This window comes from Talpa occidentalis, unplaced genomic scaffold, assembly GCF_014898055.3.
Source record: "Talpa occidentalis isolate TD23 unplaced genomic scaffold, MPIMG_talOcc4v2.1 talOcc4.10, whole genome shotgun sequence".
Lineage (NCBI taxonomy): Eukaryota > Metazoa > Chordata > Mammalia > Eulipotyphla > Talpidae > Talpa > Talpa occidentalis.
The window spans coordinates 100912962-100926978 of record NW_023600993.1 but is presented as its reverse complement, the minus strand read 5'-3'; positions in this window follow the sequence as shown (position 1 = coordinate 100926978).

Genomic DNA, 14017 nt, shown 5'->3' with positions numbered 1-14017 from the left:
ATCTAGAGAACTGAATCCCTCTGGCGCCTCCAACTTTACCAAGAGAGCTGTGTGCTGAGCGAGGGAACGAATATGCGGGTGTATGTGAATACGGTATTTAAACCTTGGGTTTTGTGTCACAATCCTTTCGACAATTAAACAGTCACCCACGTGTCTCAAGCACCTTTCTGGGCAAGAACAAAACAGACAAGGTGCAGCCCTCAAGATACTGATGGCATTTCTTGGGTTAAAGTCAGTTATTCTCCATCTCAATTGCTCATGAGAATCACCCAGGAATCTTTTGTCTTCTTCCTTTCTTTGTTGTAACTATGTCAAGCTTTCACTGGAATCCAATACATAAGAAGAAAGTGAAGGCAGAGAGAGGTTGAGAGAGGCGACAGACCAGGATTTCTCAAACTTTTACAGGTATTGGACTCACCTGGGGCTCTAGCAAATATGCAGATTGATTCAGTAGGTCTCGGATGCTGATATAGGTGCTGGCCCCAAAATACTGGATTTAGAAGATCAAGGAGCATTAGTTAAACATAAATTGGTGCATATAGTGTCCCCACCACAGGGCTTACATTATTTGATGATTTTATTTTATACCTACAGAACATACCCATGAAGATATTACCAATTTTAAAGAAACTATCAAACTCTCTCTGCCTTTATTCCTTTTTTTTTAATTTTTTTTTAAAGATTGATTGATTGATTGATTGATTGATTGATTTATACTTGCAAGCACTGGGTACAGTCAGAAGCGCGGGAGGGTGAAAGAATTCACCAGAGTCAGAGCAGGATGCAGAACAGGCAGAAGGACCGAAGTACACTGCTGAGGGGAGCAGCGGGCGGCAGGAGAGGTCTGCGCGCCATGTGGGACCCTCCTCTGGTGGCCGGGGAGCAGCCTGGGATCGAACCGGTGCTCCAGAGGCTGCGGGCAGCTTCGCAACCCAGCGCTCAACCACTGCGCCACCGGGGAGGCCCTCTGCCTTTATTCCTTAAAGAATGACACACAAGCTCAAGTGACCTGGAAGCGGGGTGCTCTAGAATATAGCCCTCCAACCCATTTCTCCTTATACCATTCAAATATTCAAATAAAACTTACATGGTTAACTTTTTGCATTCAGAAGCTAAGAATACCATGGGGGGGGGCGTGTATGGGGGTGTGTGTGTGTGTCCAGCAATTCTGAACGTATCAAGACTTTTCTTCTTTTCTAAACACAATTGCCTTCACAAACAACTTTGACAATACACTTTCATTTCATCAGGGTTGCTTGGGATGAGATGCGTTCAGCCATTAAAAGGTGGGAAAGTGCCCTGCTGCTGTGGATATGAGAGGAGGCCACTGTTTTGTCATATGTCAGCTACCCATCAGTCGAGGCAGAGAAAGCAATCGGTGCATGATGGGGTTGGGAAGAAACCCTCCAAACCTTAATTATCAGAGTGCCCCCCAGTTTCTCCCGGCTTGCTGTTGACTCCTGACAAGCTCACAGGCAGACGAAAAGACAAACAGCACATCACCCACTGGTTAATTAGCAGCAAGCACAAAGCAACCCAAATTACAAGCCTAAGAAAATAGGGCACAGAGTGGCTTTTAGTACAGAGGATTTGAGCAATGCGTGCAAGGGGAACGGTGACTGTTTCGTGTCTCGATGGGGCTCGGCTCTGCTTCTGCAGTCAGGAGGGCAGACAGGTCTCGTATTCCTCGGGGTCACGGGGAATCACTGCATGTCTGGTCCTGAGGCTGCAGAGAAGGATGCTGTGTGGCTCATGGGGTCATCCTTTCTTGCACGCATTCAACAAATAGACATTGTTGTGTGCAGCGCCTTCTAACTTCAAGCGCTGAGTTTGATTCCAGGTATGAGGTTGTGAAAAACAAAGGCACCTTCTGATCCCCTTGCTCCTGGATGAGCCTTGAATGCTAGGTGAAATGAGCCGGTCACTATTCAGCTCACTTCTGCAAGGTTCCGAGCATCACCAAACTCAAGAGACAGAGAATAGAATGGTGGTTCCGGGCTGGGGTTGGGGAGACTTAGAGTTTGTCTTTAGTGGGTCCAGAATTGAATCTGGGAAGAGGAAAAAGTTCTGGAGATGGGAGCACCACAATGTGAGACACGAAGGCCACTGACCCGGACACTTAAAAATGGTTAAAATGACAAATGTGATGTTTTTTACATGTGCACGATTTTTATAATTCAAAAGGAAGGGGGAAAGGCATAATTCCTGCTGTCTTAGAAATTAGAGTCTGGTGGGAAGATAGACATGAAATAAACCAAGAAAAGAGTATGGAAGTATGCAGAATGCAACGACTTTGAAGGAAGGCAGGTCCCTTCCATCAGGGTCAAAGTGAGTAATTTCCCTAAATGCAAAAACAACCAGGATATTATTTGCTTTATCGAAGCATTCTTCGCTTTACAAATGGATCCCTTTAAATATTGAATCCTCAAGAGTGTTGAAGGTTTATAGATAAATCATTCACTCCATAACTAAGAGGCCTGAAGGCAGAGGATTTCAAGATAAAGTGTTATGAGGCAGTGCCAATTGAAGATCAATCAGAAATTACAATAAGCATCTTGGTAATTACAACAAAAGCTAATGGAAAAAATGATTTAACTCATAAAAGTTTATAAGATACCCAGACTTAACGCACACATATACCTATAAAATGATGTGATGAAAAAAAATCCATATGCTCCTTCATGGTTTGCATATTTAATAGACACAGTTACTGTTTGTGAGCATAATATTCCATATTTACTTGTCCAATATCCCTGCTCCTGCTGATTTTTTGAGCACTGGGGATTTTCAAAATATAAAAACAGCATGTCACTTCAATACTCACTGCTATTGTGCAAAAGGTTTAAACTTTTGTGCCTTTGTTTTAAAAAAAAAAATCCTTTGCAAGAGCTTCTCATTAAAATGTAGAGAAGATAAGCATCCGAAAATTTAACTTGGAACTTGCATTGAGAAAAAAAAAAAAACGCACAAAGCCTTTGGATTGAGCACTGTGCTTTTATCCTCTCTGACGTGGCCAACTTTCAGCGTTTCCTGGAATATCTCCCAACTCCTTTGAACACCTGAAGAGTTTCTTGCATGTTGGGCTGGTTGGCAGGGAGGGTGTGAGCAAAGTGAAAATAGCAGAAGGGGAGGGGGTGGAGAAGAAAGGATATCTTTTAGATTAACCCACCAAATAATCACATCCCTTAACAGTGGCTTTATCAGGTCTGAAGCCAAGAAAATACTGCCAGGATAATTAACAATTCTGGTTTTAAAAAGCTGGAGTTGATTATCTAAAGGGCAGGCTGCTCTTTAAATTAAAGATGATATCTGAGGCATTTACAGCAATATATGTTATAGCCACCGACATTACACATAAATACAGAGGTCAGGCATCCTCTCCCAACTATGGAGATGAACCAGACAGGAGGCACCATCGCGTGGATGGGGCAGCTGGGCAGGGATGCAGGTGAGCGCGAGAGAATGTTCCTCAGCCAGCTCTGGCCGGGCAGATGTGACCCTAAGTGGACAGAGCTTCCAAATTTCAGGAGCAGCCAGCAGTTCTACTTCTTGTGTCAGATTTTATATTTTTTTAAATATTGCTCTTTGTAATTCATTTTTAAAATCAGCATAATTTGATCATTGCCATGCAACCCAAGTGAAATCAAATAAAACTGAATTTACTGGAACCACTCATTTTCCCTACGCTCGTGTGGATCCTGCTCCCGCACTGAGTGCCACTGACACGTGGAGGCAGGGCCCTCCCACAGGGCCAGCCTGAAGACTGTTGAGAGGTGGATGCACCATAGCCAGGCCTAGAAATGCTGGCTCAGCAGAGGATTTCGTAACCCTGACCTCGGCTGCCCCAACAACGTCAAAGAAGCTTCCCGCGGCGGGAGAAGCGTGGCCTTCAAGGTTTGAAATGGACTCGTCCCAGCCGGAGCAACCTCTTCTCGCTTCACGTAAATGGGTCTCCCCTAGGGTCTGCTCTCTACCCTTTCCCGCAAACTGAAGAGCACCAAGGCTTTGCCCAGTCTGATTTCCAGACTCTCTGTAGCAAGACTTGGGTCCATGAAGACAGGCGAGAACTCAAAGCAAATTCTCAAGACTTACCTGTGATAAAAGAAACAAAAGTATTCCCTCAAGCTAGTCCTTGCCCCAGATTCTCTTTTGTTCCTTTTTTATTTATTTTTTTTGGGGGGGGGTGCCAAAAAACTACCTAGCCAAGAAGGGGATGGGTTGGGGGAGAGATAGCTGACATATTACTGATATGCTCTTTAAAAAAAAAAAAAAATCCCTTTGACTATCCAAATCTAGGCTCTATTATCAGGCTCTCACACTAACAGGTCTCAGGGAGACTCTGCCTTCGGATGGTTTACTTGAACAGCACAGGTTATAGTTTGCTTTGCTTTTAATACTTTTCATTGTACCACTGGCGTTGTACACTAGACTTTGGCTCAATGCGCCACTAACCCACTGGTCTCATCCCCCGCTGAGGCACGCAGGCATGTCATCAGCCTAGCCTCTGCTGGTATTTAAACTTGCTACTGAGCTTTACTCCTTTTCTTTTCCCCACTCCTCTATTTGCCCTTCTAAAAAGAAATCAACCTCCAGATGAATGGTGATGTCACTTGCAAGTTATCTGAACGAATCACACAAAAACAGGCTGTGTGCAGCGCACCAGGCTCTGATGATTTCTCGGTGAGAAAAGACATGGCACACCCACCACAGGGCACAGGCTCAGGGTGGGAGGAAAATAGCAAAGAGCCGGGGTCACTGTCCGGTGACAGCTGCTCCAGTGCAGATGTGCGTGGGTGGTAGGGACACGGGCTAAGACAGCATCTCCCAGGATTCTGGGAACTCCGGCTTCCCCCTCTTTGAGCCTGTGTCTGATCATCCTCAGTACGTTTATTTGTTCTAAACTGATCCGGTTGAGATCCAGGCGTTCACTAATGAAGTCCACGCCATTGGTGGAGAGGGATGGTGCTCCCTGGTCATGGTTGGGCATGGCTGTGCTTTGACCAGTGGAATGTGGTCCAGAAGTGGGACCGATATTTCTAGGCAGAAGTTCAAAAATGAAAAGGCACCAGGAGCAGAGCTGAGCTGAGCCACAACTAACCCATATTTTTGGTTTAACACTAAGTAATGTTTGACGGGTTACGCCATGGAGATTTGGGGATTGTTATGTAGCAAAACTAACTAATGCACTAGCAGAGTTTACCAACAGCTCTTTTTTTTTTAAAAAAAAGGAGACATGTTGACACTCCTTTGCTCAAATAATGTCCACACAGCAGCTGACCTGCTGAGCAGAAATAAGAGGAATCCATGAGGATATCAATACTGATTCTGCCCTTTTCATTAAATGGTAGCTCCATCCTTAGGATCTTTAGAACACTGTGATCATCCTTGACTCCCCTCCCTCTTACACCTCACAGCCCAATCAATACTAAATCTGATGGTTCTACTGTTGAAACACATCATAAGACTGGCCCTTCTCATCATGTCCACAGCCAAGCCCTGATCCAGTCAGCATGTGTTCCTGAAGGCATGTCCTAAGTTATGGCCATGACCTGATTTCCCACCTTCCATTCTGCCTCCCAACAGCCTATCTTACCCAGTTTTCAGAATAATAATTATTCATGTCCTTTTCTTCAACCCTTTCCAAGGACTCTGTCTCAGAGTAAAAGCTAAGGCTCTCGCCACAGCCCACCTGGTGTCTCTCCTCCCTCATTCCCTGGAAGCATGCACATCCTTTGCTGTTCTTCCAACAGGCCAGGCACAGCGCGCCTCTGAGTTTTCCACTTGCTATTTGCTCTGTCTGGATGGCTCTTCATGGAAAGCCCATTGGTTCATTCTGGCCTTGGTTCAAATATCCCCTAAATGGGGAAGACTTTTCTGAAAATCCTTTGTGAAGGAGCAACCCAGCCCCCCTGAACCCTCCTATCTTCTTCACCCTGGTTCAGCTTTCTCCATAGGACATTCCGCAACCTGAAACACCAGAGAGTTAGCTATTTTGCTGATTCCTCCATCAGTAAGCTCCAGGAGAATTAGAAAGTTGTCCATGATTAATTCCCAGCTCCTCCAAAGTGCCAAGTATAGTAAGTATTCAATATACATGGATATTAGAATCAGATACACCTATATTTCAATTCCAGCTCTGACACTTACTAGCTATGTGCCCCTAGGTAGGTCACACTACTTCTCTGAACTTCTATTCAATCGCCTGCTAAATGTGATAATAATGCCCTCCCTTGTATTGCAATATAGAGGGGATTGTCTTAACTGCTCAAGTGGGTAAATTGTTATTATCATATCCCGACCTGTCAATATCCTATCCACCCTGCTCCAGCCACACTGGGCTGAGACTTGTTAAAACATACCAAGGGAGTCCCCACATGACCTTGGTTCCCTGCCTCCAATGCCCCATCGATTCCCTCCATCACGCCATCAGCTTATTTCCTCACCATCCTACTCAGACATCCTCTTGCCCTGTGCTCAGCTGCCCTCACTAGAAGATAAACTCCAGGAGGAGAACCCTCATCTGTCATGTTCTCTGGCACTTCTGGGGCACCAGGAACATGGCATGTACCTAATAGCGATCTGTTGAATAGATGAAAAGCCTAGTAGAGGCAGCATGCGTGGAGAATAATGCAGACACATATCACATGTTTTTATGGTTATCATCATAGAATCTCAGTCCCACATGGATTGAAAAGCAGGTGATAATAGAGGAAAAGGGAAGAGCAGGAAGAAATATTTGCAGGATTCTGCATCCAAGGGGAAGAGACCTGCAAAGTATTTCATTTCTTTTTTAAAAAAATAAAAAAAGCATAACTTTCATGTAATTCAAAGACGATACTAAAATAGAAAACTCATCAGTCTGACCCAGATGACGACACCAAGGACCCAGGAGAGCAAGGAGGCCGGGCCAGAGGCCAAGGCTTACGTTGACAACAGGACCAGCTCTGAGAAGAGGAATCCAGGGCCCTGCCCGACTCGGCTGAAGCAGACCCGCTCACACAGAGAAGGCTGGGAAGTCGTCGGGCCAGATAACTGAGGGCCAGGTCATCGGCACTCCACCCTTAGAGGGAGACAGTCGTGCCCTTTGAGCATAGAGACCAAAATGTCTCCTTCTCTTTAAGATTTGAAACGGCAACGAAAAACATCCCTCTCAAAAAAAAAGTGGGGGCACAAGACTCAGGTTGGGGAGATTTGTCATTGCAACCCGGAGCCAGACATCAAAAATAAAAGTCCAGTGTCGATTTCTGTAACTACTTGACTCATCTGTAAGTGTCTAAATGTGGATGTCATCTGTAACCAGGGCAGCCCTCTGGTGAGATGGTAAACACTGTGTGAGCGGAGAGAGTGACTTCAAAGATGTTATTTGTCCCCATTTGAGAGAATGCATATGGAGATACCAGTGTTTATCTTTCAGTCAGTGGCAGGAGTTTACAAAGAGGATGCTAAGAAAACTGGCAAATGGCTCGTCTTTCTCCGTGTTCAAATTGTAGGCAGAGATGGAGGTGAATTTCCCAGCCAGGACAGTCAGTGAAAATGCCTTTTTTTCTTTTCCTTCAGCGTTTTCTTTTATTGTGTCTGATGGCTGTGGACAGGCTGCCAGAATGCCTGGAAGAGCGGGCTTTTAAACTCCCAGTTGTTTGCAGAATATTAGTAACACTATAAAAAGTTTATGTTAATTAATGCTGCATTTTAATAGATTTCCTGGAAGTTTGTAACTGTGTCCTATAAAGGCTTTCAAGATAATGTATTATACAGTGTTATCATAAACTCCAAAGCAGTTCAAATATTCCTTTTATGTCTCAATAACTTTCCCTCCAAACTTACAGTTTTTAAAAGATTCAAATGCAGAAATAAAAAGAAAAAATTTCCCCCACCAGGGGATATTTTAAATTTTTATCTCTCTCATGGAGATCCATCTCATTTCCCGCCACACTCTCCTTTGCTTGTGAGTCAAAAGCTGTCTGCAGGCCCCTTAGTTACACTGGGGTAGACTCTTCCCCATCAAGTACGGGCAGGTTTTTACAGCGGTTGGGAAGTTCAAATACCTCATGGCTTTCATATGCTTCTGGCTTAGTTTTTATATATGTGAACATTCCTTATCGTTATTTATCTCTCTAAGTTTGGGCAAAAAAGAATCATTTGCAGTTCAAAGAAGCCCCATTTTTCATGTTCAGCAGGCAGGCTGAAGGGAGGGTTTGCTTGCAAGTTTCAGAAGAGAGCAAATCCAAATTAAACTTCACCGTTCGGATTTGGGCTGCTGAACTTCAACCCCCAGATGCAAGACCTCTGTGCATTTTCCGGGCAAAGAAATACTGAGCACATGGTCTCTAGAACACTGAGCCCGCCCTTCCGGCGTGAATTGCCATTTCTTTAAAGTAAATGGGAAAGATTTTCCGGTCCCTTTTATAAAGAAAAATAACAAGTTGCCAAAAATGGACTTTTTAAAGTGAAAATGAGTTGAAGAGAGAAAACACGGGAAAACGTGAAGAACCAAGAGCTGAAATTAATTACACAAATCAGGGTCCATTTCACTCTTTTGATAAGAGCAATGGATCATCAACAAGGCCTCCATAAATCCGTTGGACTCTGAAAAATGCACAACAGCCATCCACACACAGATATCCCACCTTCCTCCTGCCAAATTATACATCCAGTATTATGAGAGCTCTGCAGCTCTCGGCGAAGGTCTTGGAAGCTGTGTCTCTCTACTTTTCTCCATTCCCTAAGTCCCAGTTATAAAACATTTGTCATCCGAGCTCTGCATCCGACAGCATCTGCATTATATTATGTTTAATCTCAACTCCAGGAAAGGAATACGTTTCCTGAACTTCTGAGTGCTATTATGATTTTTCCATCAAAATTCTAAGCCCTCGCAGTGACCTTAATCGAAGATTCTTACTAGAATCTCAAAACGATCCAAATACATACCTCTGTCTGTGCGCGCGTGTGTGTGTGCTCGTGTCTGTATACACTAGCTTCGTTATCAGAGCTAAAAGGTGCACAAGGCGAGATGGCAAATACTCCAGAGAATTAACCAGAACTCAAGTCACTTCTCTATAAATCACAATCATCATTTGTTTTGTTTTGTTTTAATGATGAACTTCCCAGTTTTTGTTGTGTGTGTGTGTTTTTTTTTTTTTAAGCTTTATTTATTTATACAAGCACTGGGTACAGTCAGAAGCTTGGGAGGGTGAGAGAATTCACCAAAGCCAGAGCAGAGAGCAAAGCAGAGCAGGCAGACTGACGAAGTACACTGCTGAGGGGAGCAGCGGGCGGCAGCAGAGGTCTGCGCGCCATATGGGACCCTCACCCGGGGGCCGGGGATCGAACCGGTGCTGCAGAGGCTGCGGGCAGCTTCACAACCCAGCGCTCAACCGCTGCACCATCGGGGAGGCCCCACAATCATCATGCGTAAGGTGACCAGCCTCCTGTTTGGCTCAGGACTGAAGAAGTCCCATGACATGAGAGTGTCAGCCCTAAAACAGGACAGTCCGTGCAAACTGGAATATTCGGTCACACTCAAAACCATATAATGAAATGAGCAGTGGTGGAGATTTTTTATAGAGAATTTTTTTAAGAGGAAAACTGCAAGTTCCACTTAGACTCTATGTTCCCACAAGGAAATAAATATGCATTTTGCTATCACTAATCCTTTATTGTTATCATCCTGGAATGCAAATCTCTCTCTCTCTCTCTCTCTCTCTCAATCGCCCCCTCTTTCTCTCCCTTTCTCCCCAACTCCCTCCATCCCACCCTCTGTCTCTCTCTGCATTTCTTTCCCAAAGTCCAATTTTAAAAATACCACTTGGAAGCCGCACCTTAGAGACTTTATCTAAATGTTTGTCAATAACGTGCTCCCGCCTCCCCCGGCCCAGCCACGGAAATACAATGAGTCGATGGCATCACACTTCGCTTTTTGCTTCTGTCCTGAGTGCTCGGTTATGGGGTCCACACTGTGTGAGTCACTCGTGCATGGTCCTCCAGGAAGAGGCCAAGATGGGAGGGAAATACAGCCCCAGGAAAAAGTCTATAAAGATTTCTCGCTTTCCTAATCCCCTCTCTCTAATGTTTCTTTGTAAATTTGTCAGATGGGAATGAAATTGCCTCATAACTCTCCAGACGTGAAGAGCATCTCTGAAGAAAATTACGTACTTGTCAAAGCAAGGGGGAATTTATGTTGGTGTGCCTGAGATGTGATTCTATTCCGTCTACTTCCTCTGTGCCCATCAGAGCAACTAGAGAGACAAAAAAAACAACTCGTTTATAGATTTTTTTTTCACTCTGGTGCATTTTTTGCTTCTATTTTTCCCTTTTGTTTTCTTATTCCCCCCTCCTTTCATCTCTGTTTATTGCCGGTGACAGTAAACTTCCATACGACAATCCTGTGATGATAGCACCGATGATTTCTACCAGCAGAAGGCAGTTACGAGCACAAAGATGATTTCCCTGCGGACTGTTCCGGAAGGTGCTGGAGTCCTCCCGATGCTGGCCAGGGACCATGTGGGTACAGAAGCCTCGTTCGAGTTCCTTCCGGGCAGCGGCCTGCTTCCTGAAATTAAATTCTTTTCCCTGGACTGCACGGTGCGGCGCCTCCTGAATTTTATCTGAATCGAGATGCTGCAGAATGTCACCTGTCCAGTGGGTGAGCTGCCAGCCACCGAGCAGAATAAGCAGGGAATTGGGAGGCGAGGCTGCCTGGGTTCAGATCCCAGCTGTTCAGCTAAGAGACTGGGCAAAATGTCCAATTTTTTCAGAACTTCCCTGTTGTTTTTTGATCGATGGAAATGCCAATTCATGGGACTGTCAAGATAAAAGGAGTTTCCAAACTGTGGTAGGCTGCAAAGCTGCCAGTTAAAAACATGCACTCTTGAGTGACAGTCCAGCTCCACTACTCCCAAGCTGCGGAAGCTGGAGCAAACCCTGTCTGCTGCCTCAGTTTCCTCATCTGTAAAGATGACACTAACTTCACCTCCCGGCGCTGTAGGGAGGCTCACGTGCATCTAAATCACTCGTGACACGTGCCTGCCCTCCCGTAGCTGCTGGGACTTCATTGCAACGTATGCCAAGTGCTTGGTACAAAATATTTGCTCTATAAATATTGTCCCTGTCCTCTTCCCCATAAGTGCCTTCCTTGAAAGCCTGTTTCAGCATCCCACAGAAGGCCCATCCCAATGCAGCAATTTGAGAAATTGGAGAATGAATGTCAAGATCTCTTGCTATTGATGATACCCTAGATATTTTGTTCTTTCCCCAGCGTTTCACAATGCTTTTTCAATATTGAAAAGAATAAGGATAGTGTTATTCTTTGAATGCCCCCACTTACCAAAAATGGTTCACCTACAGCGTAAGTGAAATGCATGACGGAGAGCATGAGACACAAGGCAGAGTTATTTTCAAATAAATCAAGATTCTGCAGGATGACCATCAAGTGGCATTTTGAATCTTTCCAGAACTGATTCTCACGAAATTAAAAAATAATAATAAGACAAACACTGCATGGGTGGGTCTAGCTGGGTTGGTAAGATTTGTCCTAAGGGAGGTTCCTAGAAGAAATGTGAACTGGGAGTCGGGCTTATTTCTAGCTTTACAGAAGTAATGAAAGAAGGAATTTCCTGCTTCTCCACCTGTCCACGGCATATCTGAAATTCAACGGGAGCGGGGAGATTAGAGACAAAGCAAGAGGAAGTTCTCCCCGGACCCCAGACCTTACAGCTGAAGCATCTTACAAATAAATTATTGTTATTCCACGCACTTTAATTAAGCTGGCGTACATAACCTTCAGTAATTTCAGGATGCAGTGAGCCTGGTTAAGTGTTTTAGGGACTTGTTTGATGCTTTCTAAATACCACTGTAAGGGGAAATGAGGTCCCCCCAAAAACGGGACGTAAATGCAGTTCTGTTTTCCTTCTGTTAGATAATGTTCCACCATTAAAGTAATTATAAGACTTCAGGGAAGACCTCCCTTCCCCCCCGGTCTATTTCTTCTGCAGTTCTGATCAGAACATACATTGTTTATTACCCCCTCGTTTACCAGCCCCCAAATATCATTACAATGTCTGTGCCGTGATATATGTATGGCTGTTACCCTTTTAATGGATAAAAAAAGATTTAAGTACTTCATTCTGTTGCATTTTGACAGCTGTTAGCCATCATTTTTCCATTCACCTGCATTTAGCAATCCCATAAAGGAAGGCAATCTCAGAAGGAACACGCGCCGGGCACTGCAAGGTGATAATTCTGTATCACTCTGGCCTATAAATACCTGCCAGGCTTTTGCTGAGTCAGCAGTGTCTGACGGAGTGGCAACCCTGCCCTTTTATCTGTGTGAGTGTCTCTCAGCAATTGGACCACCAGTCCCTGCAGTGAAAATCCATAGTATCGATCAAGCCATTTCTCCACTGTAATTCTTTTGTAGGAAATCCCTGATGACAAATTTTATCTGCACCACTTTTTGATCGCTGGTTTGATGTAAAGGATCTCCAAGGGCAGAGTTAAGCACTGGGCCGTTCCACGTTATCAAGCAGCCCTTTTATTTACTGAAACTACGATTGTGGTCACACGCACGCACAAAAAGGGAAGAGAGACTGAGAGGACCAGGAGGAAAAAATGGAGCCTAGTAATATTTCAACGAGAACAGAAGGCCAAGGCGGGGGATGGGTCGCATGAGTGAATTGACTCAAACCCAGGTTATAAACGGCTGCTCCCTGTTTGCAATCACATAAATAGTGGCGATGGTGTTTTGATAATGATGCTGAGATGATGGAGGGTTGTATATTGAAATTGAGTTGGGCTATTTTTCTCCTGGCTGCCCTTAGTCTTTTCTCGGGGCTGGTTAAGCTTCTCGTCTCCCTGTCCTCAATATGTGAGGGGAATCCTTTTATCTGATGGTGTCCGCCAGAGATTAGGATCAGGTGTGAATGGAGACCCTGGTGAACTTCTGTAAAGTATGGAAACCCCCAGAGGAAGAAGGAAAAGGTTATACAAGAATGTAGAATCTTACAGAGTTGCTGGTCTTGCTAATTCTGGGTCCAAGTGCAAAATGCAAAGAAAAGAAAGTGTCCCTTCTCCTTCCAGCCCCTTGGCTGATGCACCCCCAGACACAGGTTCCAGCTGAGTCCTAGGAATCCCCAGCACCTGGGGTGGGGATAGGGTACAGGAATAGCTTTTCCCCGGGACCCACCTACCATACTATGTAGCAATTCTGTAAGGATCCTTATTTCTCAGCCCACACTATGAGCATTTGTGGCCAGAAAATTCTTCATTGGGGGTGGCACGCGGTTAGCTGGAACCTGGTGTCCGGACCTCAGCACCGTTTACATTTGGGGTGGCTGCTTCTGTCTGCCTGTCCTAACAGGCTGTTCCTATCTGTCTGTGCAGGACATGATGGGATGTTGAGCTGCATCTCTGAGCTCCACCGGCTCTGCTCACTGTGGGGCTTCGGGCAGCATTCTTGGCTTCTACCCTTTTGGTGCCAGTGCAGCCCTGCATGGGTGGTGACAACCAAGAGTGTCCCCTGACATTGTTAAATGTCCCCCAGACAGGGCTGGAGCGAGGAGGAGCAAGGCCATTGGGCTGAGGGTGGTGGCGCAGCTCCGGCGTGGAGACAAGCAAGCAAGGGCGAGGTGTCCAGAAGCTGGGAACCACTTCAGTCCCTTCCAGTTCAGGTCAAGTAAAAGCCAAACACATAATCAACCAAAAACGAGTGAACTGGGTTTTCCATTTCAACAGTTGCAAACTGGTGTCTCTGCACCCGGTTCTGCCCATGTTAGTGCTATTGGCCAATAGCTTTCCCAGTTGACTTTGAGCACTTCCAAGGGGACCCAAACTCCACTCTGTCTTTTACTCCCCCACCAACACAAAACTGATTCTCAGATGCCCTTGAGGCATGTGTGCCCTAACTTCACATACATACACACACCCCGCCCCGGCAGTGACACTTCTGCACAGAGTTCTCAAACGGGGCGAGTCTCAGGAGCCAAGCCCATAACTGGGGTGGCGGGTGGGATGTGCTACAGGC